Genomic DNA, 8,080 nt, shown 5'->3' on the forward strand with positions numbered 1-8,080 from the left:
TGTCTTTCACCCACCCACTACACATCCATCACCCATCAATTCTTTATCCATCATCCATCTGTCCATCACCACTCATCCATTTATCCATCCACAATCCGTCTATCCATCATCCATCGATCCGCTTGTCCATGTATGCATCCAGTATTCATTTACCCATCATCCATAATCCATCCATGTAGCAAATATTTGCTGATGCCTCTGCTGTGCCAGGCACTGCTTTAGGCAGTGTGCTCTCCAGGTGGATAAGAAGACCCCTGGCCTGGAAGAGCAGGACATAGTGAGAAAACTATAAAAACAAATATAATTTCACTTCTTCCTAGAGGACATACAAATGGCCAACAAATATATGAAAAGATGCTCAACATCACTAGCTATTAGGGAAATGCAAATCAAAACCACAATGAGATACCATCTCACACCTGTTACCATAACTATAATCAACAGGACAAGTAATAACAAATGTTGGAGAGGATGCGGAGAAAAAGGAACCCTCATACACTGCTGGTGGGACTGCGAATTGGTACAGCCACTATGGAAAACAGTATGGAGGTTCCTCGAAAAACTGAGAATTGATCTACCATGTGATCCGGCAATCCCTATACTGGGTATTTACCCCAAAGACTTGAAAACTCATATCTGAAAAGATATTTGCACACCTGTGTTCATAGCAGCATTATTCACAGTGGCCAAGACAGAAGCAACTGAAATGTCCTACGATGGATGATTGGCTAAAGAAGCCGTGGTACATATATACAATGGAATATTACTCAATCATAAGAAGAGATGAAATACTGCCATTTGTGACATGGATAGACTGTGAGATAATCATGCTAAGTGAAATAAGCCAGACAGAAAAAGTTGAAAATCACATGATATCACTTAAATGTGGGATATAAACCTAAAAGCAACAAATGAGCAGGACAAACAAACAGAGACTCATGGGCATGGACTATAGACTAGTGGTTACTAGTGGGGTAGGGGAGGTAGACGGGGTAAAGGGGGTCAAATATAGGGTTTAGCGGGAGGGTGAAGTGGGTAAAGGGGATCAAATATATGATAGCTGAAGGAAACTGGACTTTGGGTGATAATCACATAATAGAATATACAGATGTCAAATTATAATGTGCACCTGAAACTTATGTAATTGTATTAACCAATGTTACCCCAATAAACTTAATTTAAAAAAGAAACAAAAAAACCACAAAGATAATTCAAAGAGAGACAAGTGATCCCATCTCACCCTAGTGTCAGCCATTTACTTTATGCTGATGGTCCCCACTTATAGATAATATACCCAGAATAAGGAAAATGGCAATGGTTCGCATTTGTTCAGTTCTTCACACAGTGCTTTCTCATGCATGGCCTCATTTGCTTCTTAGGACCATTCTTTGGAGGGTAGGTATTATTATCTCTATTTCTCAGATGAGGAACAGGCCCAGAAAGGGCAGGGAACTGCCTAAGAGTTCTCCTTGCCTTGGACATGGCAGAGAAGAAAGTCAGACACAGGCCTTTGGCTCCCGATTACGTGCTGTGAGGCAAGACGCTTTCTGCAGCTTCACTCACCGTGGGTTGAGAGTCTGTCCATCAGCTGATGCAGGCTGTGTGACATCTGGTGGTGTTATAGATGGCTGCTGGTCCCCCAGTGCCCTGCCATTCATCACCCTCTGAAACTTACCTGGGCAGGAATTAGAGCCTGGCTGACTGTTGGTCACCTCTGCAGATTCCAAGAGCTCCCTGAAGCCGAGGTCTCTCTTCTCTAACCACTGCCATAGCATCTCTAGAGAGAGGGAATTCCTATATTTGCTGGGGCGTGTAGCATAGAAGTTAAGCATAGGGCCTATTAGATCCCCTCTAGAAAGTATGGTCTGCTTGGAGCCCAGGGTCGGCTCTCTGTTCAAGTGCTAGAGAGGCATTAAAGACATATCGGCACCTAGCTGAGACTTTCTCCTTGGTATTAATAGAAGGACAGGGGAAGCATTAAAAAGGAAATAATTTTCTTTCTCTGAGAGTTAAAAGCTTAGGCTCTGAAGCAAAACTACTCAGGGTTTAAATTCTTGGGCATGAACTCTTCTTAATATTACTCTTATCATGACTGTGGACAGATTTTGAAGGCCACTAACGGAATAAGGTGGTGGTAAAGCGTTTATACTCTGGAATCATACAGGTCCATTCCAGTCTCGGCTTTGTCATCTGTTACCTTTGCAAGTGACTTATGTTCTGTGAGCCTCAGTTTACTCACCTGCAGGATCAGGATGAAAATAACAAAAAATAATCAACACTAGGGAGCATTTGCTACGTGCCTGGCACTGTTGCAGGCAGTCCACATGTGATAGCTCGTTTGGCATTCACAGCCTGTGAGGTGGGGGCTGCCATCATCCCCATTGCACAGATGAGGAGACTGAGATAGTCAAAAGCATGTACCTTGCCCGCAGCCCCACAGCCAGCAATTGGTGAAGGTGGGATTTAAGCCTAGGCTCTCTGGCTCCCGAGTTCCTCATGTCTTATTTGGAAAGATCACTAAGATGACACGTGCACATCGGCTGAATGCCTGGCACATAGTAGTAGTAGGGCAAAATAAACAGAGGTGATAACTGCTGCCGATGGCATTAGTTGAGGGCTGAACACCGGGCTGGCCTTGGACCTGGAGTGCCATGTTTGTCTGATTAGTTTCTTTCGCAATGACCCTGGAATAGAAGTGTGGTCCCGTAGTGCAGGTCATCCAGCCAGACCGAAGGGCTCTAAGCGATTCTTCTTTTCCTAGCGAGCGAGCGTTCTTCCCTGAGCTCATTATCTTCCATCCAGTGCCTGACATGGCATTTCTCTGCCTTGGCCGTGGGTCACATTTTACTCCTGTTGTAGTCCCTGGGGCCATCAGGATGACAGGCACGTCATGCCCGACTGTCGGCCCTCTCTGTCCTAACTCATTGTTCTCTGACTTCAGACCTTGCTGGTCCTAATTATCAAAGGACAGGCGGGGATGGGAGTTCCCACTCTTTCATAGGGTCCTTGGCCAAGGCCTGGCCGTCTCTCATTCATTTATTCATTAATTTATCAGACATACAGAAAGCCGATTATTTCCAGTTGCTGGAGGTGGGGTGGCTATAAGGATGATCTAGCCTGGGCCGGGGTTGGAGGCCTTGGGGAAGCAGGGGACGTTTTCAGGTCCTTGTTTATGCACCTGAAGAGCTGTACTCCGCAGCCCTGGGCTCTGTCTAGTCAATATCTCATTTAACTCTCATTATAGCACGGTGAGGTAAGTGCACCTGTTTCCACAGTCAAGGAAACGGAATCTTCTAGAGCTTCAGGTCACCCAGCCAGCAAGTATGGGAGGCAGTTCATTCCCAGGCTTCTCTGACTGCACACGCTGCCCTCTCTTTGCCACGCTTCACCATCTCCTGCCAGCAGCCACTTAGGCCTCCCTTCTGATGGGCTCTTAGCTGATTTTCCAATAATTCTCCCCTGCAGTTGTGGGGCCTGTTATTATTCATTATTGTGTTTCATAGTTTCCTAGATTGTTTTATTTTTCACTCCCGTGGCTCGTTGCTTGGAAGCAGCTGAGAACCTTGCGTGCCCTCGCTCTAAACATCGTGTTAGATGCAAGTTTATCTAATTTACATCAGAGTCAGCAGCAGCACCTTGTCGATTCCATTTCGAGCTCACCTCCTCCCTGACGATTTCCGTGCAGGTGGTGGTCTACCTGCAGCCCCTGGGCGAGCCTCCACATGTATCACAGTTGCCTTCAGGCCTTCAGTAGGGGTATCTGTGGCATATCTCAAGAGCACCTGTTCTTTAAGGAGCAATACTCCAAATCTCAGCAAGAGCTGGAGTTTGGAGGCAAAAGATCTGAATTCAAGTCCTTTTGCTGCTTCTTCCTTGTCGTGTGGTCTCAGGCAGATTGCTTAAGCTCCCTGGGCTTCTGTTCGTTCATCTGTGAAATGCGCAGCAATGAGGCACTGTTTTGCTAAGATGGCAAAAAAGGGGAACACTTTGATGATATCACGAGTGGGTAAGGATGCGGGAACATGGGGATCTTCACATAATGCTGGTGGTACAACGCCCATGGACAACTTTATGGCAACGTTTATTAAAACTCTAAATGTTTATACCCTTTGCCACAGCAATTCCAACTGCTGGGGACACACCTAGAGAAACGCACGTGTACAAAAAGGTGTTCAAATTACAAACAAGTTGTCTTGTTCAAATTACAGACAAAATGTTCATCAGTGGGGATGGCTAAGTAAATTCCTGAATATTTGCTCTATAGAATACACGGTAGCTGTTAAAAAGAATAAAGTAAATCTATAGGTGACAAGTGGATGGACTTATTGGTGAGTGAACAAAAGCCACGATTAGAAAGATAGAATGGTAAATTTGTTATAACAAAAACAGAGAACACGTGTTTTCTTAAACAAAGCCTTTTACAGTTGTGAGTTATACTTTTAGAAAAAGGAGACGCTCTGCTTCATGACTTATCAGAAAGCTGACCTCATGTAATGCCTCCGAGGTGAAAACATTGTCTCCACCCTGGAACCCCTCGTACCCCCACCTTTATCCTGAGCAGTACGCACTGTGCTGGTGTTCATGGTGGGCACTGCCTTAATTTTCTTGATGATTTTGCCACCTAAGCCTATAACCCTAAGCCATAGTATAATTTTGCCAATTTTTTTTTGTACTTACCTTAAAGGAGTCACACAATGTATTTTGTTGTGACTGGTGTTTTGCTTAACACTATTTTGTGAGATTTAACCCCATAATTGCTCTGCTTTATGTTTTTTGGGGGACATAAACACGAGTGTAAATGACAACAAAAAGTCTGGACGGGTACCCGCTGCATGACGATGTCAGTTTGGGTGAGGGGCCTGGACGTAGGGGTGGCAGTGCTCTAAGGAGATTTAGGGACCTTGTCTACTATTTGAGTTTTTCTAAAGGAGAAATGTATTGATGCATTACTTGGTTAATTACATTTTAATAGAATATAATGGAGAGAATAATACCAGAGTTTGCCAGAGTTGTTGAGAGAGTAAAATAAGTTAACATAGATAAAACCTGGAGCAGAGAGTAGGCACTCAGTAAAAGGGAGGTGGACACGGGTAACTACAAACTGAGTCTCTTATGGAAGTGGCCAGAGGGGCTGTAGAGTGGGGTGGTTAGACGCGTGGGCTTCAGAACAGGTGGCCTGTATTTAACTCCTGACTGTATCACTTGCCAATTGTGTGACATTGGGCACATTATTTAACTTCTGTCCCCCTCCCTGAGTTTTTTCACCTGTAATTAGTTATCTACTGCTGCCAAGCAAATTGCTGCTAAACTTAATGGCTTAAAACAACAATACTTGTTGATTTCTCTTCAAGTTTCTACAGACCAGGAGTTTAAGGGCAGTCTGGGGGCGGTTCTGGGTTGGGGTCTCCTGAGGCTGCAGTGGGTTAGGGCTGCTGGAGCATCGGCTTCTGGGCGCAACGCTCACAGGTTGCCAGGCTGGGCTGCCAATGGGGTGCTCTCCACATGTGCCTCGCCACGGCGGGGAGAGGTGGCTTGAGAGTCCTCTCAGCATGGTGGCTGGCCTGCCCCAGAGCAAGCAGTCCGATGACCAAGCCAGAAGTTGCGATGCCTGTTGTTACCTGGCCTTGAAAGTCACACACTGTCGCATCTGCAGTATCCTCTTGGTCACACAGGTCATCGGTAATTTGGTGAGGGGGGCACTGCACGAAGGCATGAAGAGCAGGAGGGGAGGCTCCCCGGGAGTCACGCAGGAGCCAGCTACCACCTCCCATTCGAAACAGGGATAATAGTACCCTCCTCCTAGGGTTTTCGTGGGGATTAAGTGCATTAATCTGTGTAAAAGTACTTAGAATATGGTAAGCTTCAGATGAGCACTAGTTATCATTAATATTTCAGAAATGCTGCCAAATGCATCACCTTCATGCATTTTTCTGGGGTTTATTTCACTTCCTAATTTCGTAATTGTAAGTTGGCTTGCAGGTTTCCTGGAGCGACACACCAGGTAACAATAGTCACGAATAGCTGCACTTTGGAGTAATCGCCAGAGCAGCGTTTGAGCTGCTGCTCAAAGATGGCACCCCACATGGCCATTTTGCATGTCGGCTTCACTGCGTGGACTGAGTCACTGCTGCCCGGCAAGACAGTACAGCTGATTAGAATTTACCTGAGAACAGGCATGGAGTCTCTGACTTCAATCGCTCACCACACCAATGCCCCAGAGTGAATGAAGGCATTGATGTGACGGTAGACTTGTCACTCTCACCATAGAACAGAGAACACTGGACTGTCTTTAGTGCTTTAGTTCAAGGATCCAAAATTCAAGTGCCTACAACACCTGGCAGGTACCCCAAAGTGGGAAATGGTCAAGGGTAAGAAGAACCATGTGAGCGTGATGATAAACAGCAGTGGGCCCTTGGCTTCAGTGTGGGAGAAGCAATAGGGAGCGGTGGGGACTGTGGCAAATAGGACAACAGATGTTTTTTCTCCAGGGTCATTGTTTTTTTAGTGCCAGTCATTGTCTGCAAGAATGTAGGCCAGCGCTGCCTGGATTTCTGCTCCCTCCTCTCAGTGCTTTGCTGCTATGGCCACCACCACAGCCAACCTTTGGACCCTAGATACTCAAGTTTTTCGGTAGTTTTGTAACCAGCGTGGAAAGCGGCTAGTGGCCTGCCCGACTAGCTTCTCCCTTTTCTATAGGCCTCTAGCATTGGGGCCTCATCACATGCCAGGGTTCAGAATGGCCAGATCATGACAGCAGAGAGGATTTGCAAACTGCCTCCATAAATAGCATGCACGTGTTGACAAAGTGAGGCTTATTACTCTGCCAGGTCATGAGCTGGGCACTGGAGATCAAGGGTGATTCAGAGCACACCTTGAGCATCTCCAGGAGAAAATAGATACATCTCCACAGTGCACTTTGGGGCTGTGTGCTATGGACTCCAGGTTCCATGTGAGGTAGGACCTGGGTTATTTGACAGATCCGAGGGCATTTATAGTGGGACAGATGTACTTAACTTGCCTAGAGGTGGAAGTGGGTCGAGATAGGCATTGTGGTTTTCTGCCCAATGGGGATTCTCTCTCCTTCCTTGTCTTTCTTCCTTGTTCATCTGACAGGGAGGCTGACAAAGGCAGATATTTCCCTAGCTTTCCTTGTGGCCAACAGTGGTTAAATGATCCAGTTCTGGCCAGTGAGATGTAAGTGGAACTCTCCTGGGACTTTTTGGGAGATACTTTACCCTCGATGAAAAAATGTCTTTCTCATTACCTTGGATGCTTCCTTACTTCCTACATTTGGAAGTGGTTAGGTGAAGATGGGATGTCTGGAGCGCAGCAGCCATCTTGTGCCTCTAGGAGAATTTAAGAGAATTGTATCATTGAGCCACTAGATCAGCCTTTAACCACCCACATCTAGGCTTCTTGTAGTGAGAGATAATTGAATGCCTTTTTAATTGAAGCCACTGCTAGTTGAATTTTTTGTTTCAGCCAATAGCTGCATTCCTAATGTTACAGGGGGTGTTTGAGCATGTTATCTGAGGGTATGGAGGATTGGCTGCCCCGTAGACATCCACAGGGGCTTGAATTTGCTCTACCTTACCTTTATGCCATTTTATTTTTTGTAATCTCTAAATCTAAAAAAAATAAATTGTGGGACGTGGTTCCATAGTGTAGTGGTTAGTACGTCTGCTTTACATACAGAAGGTCCTGGGTTCACACCCCAGTGGAGCCACGGTCCATGGTCTACGGCCATGCCACCCTGAACAAGGCTGATGTCTGATCTTGGAAGCTAAGCAGGGTCGGGCCTGGTTAGTACTTGGATGGGAGATCACCTAGGAAGACCAGGTGCTGTAGGCATAAATAATAATAAATTAAAAATAAGTAAGTAAGTAAATAAATAAATAAATTGTGAAATATATCACATATGCAAAAGAGTATTTAAAATATATGCATGTAGTCTAAAGAGTAATAATAAAATACCCATATACGCACCACCTAAGTTGTGGATTAGGACATTACCAAACCTTAGACACTCTCCGTGTGCCCATCTTCCTTGCACCCCCCTTATCTGCCACGCTAACTACCA

The 8,080-nt window shown here is 45.6% G+C and overlaps 1 pseudogene; it reads left to right on the forward strand.

Moving 5' to 3' along the window:
• The first annotated feature begins 7,735 nt into the window (after positions 1-7,735).
• On the forward strand, positions 7,736-7,851 carry LOC111731028 (annotated as a pseudogene).
• The last annotated feature ends 229 nt before the right edge of the window (positions 7,852-8,080 follow it).

The sequence above is a fragment of the Pteropus vampyrus genome, unplaced genomic scaffold (genome assembly GCF_000151845.1).
Source record: "Pteropus vampyrus isolate Shadow unplaced genomic scaffold, Pvam_2.0 Scaffold347, whole genome shotgun sequence".
In the NCBI taxonomy this organism is placed as follows: Eukaryota; Metazoa; Chordata; class Mammalia; order Chiroptera; family Pteropodidae; genus Pteropus; species Pteropus vampyrus.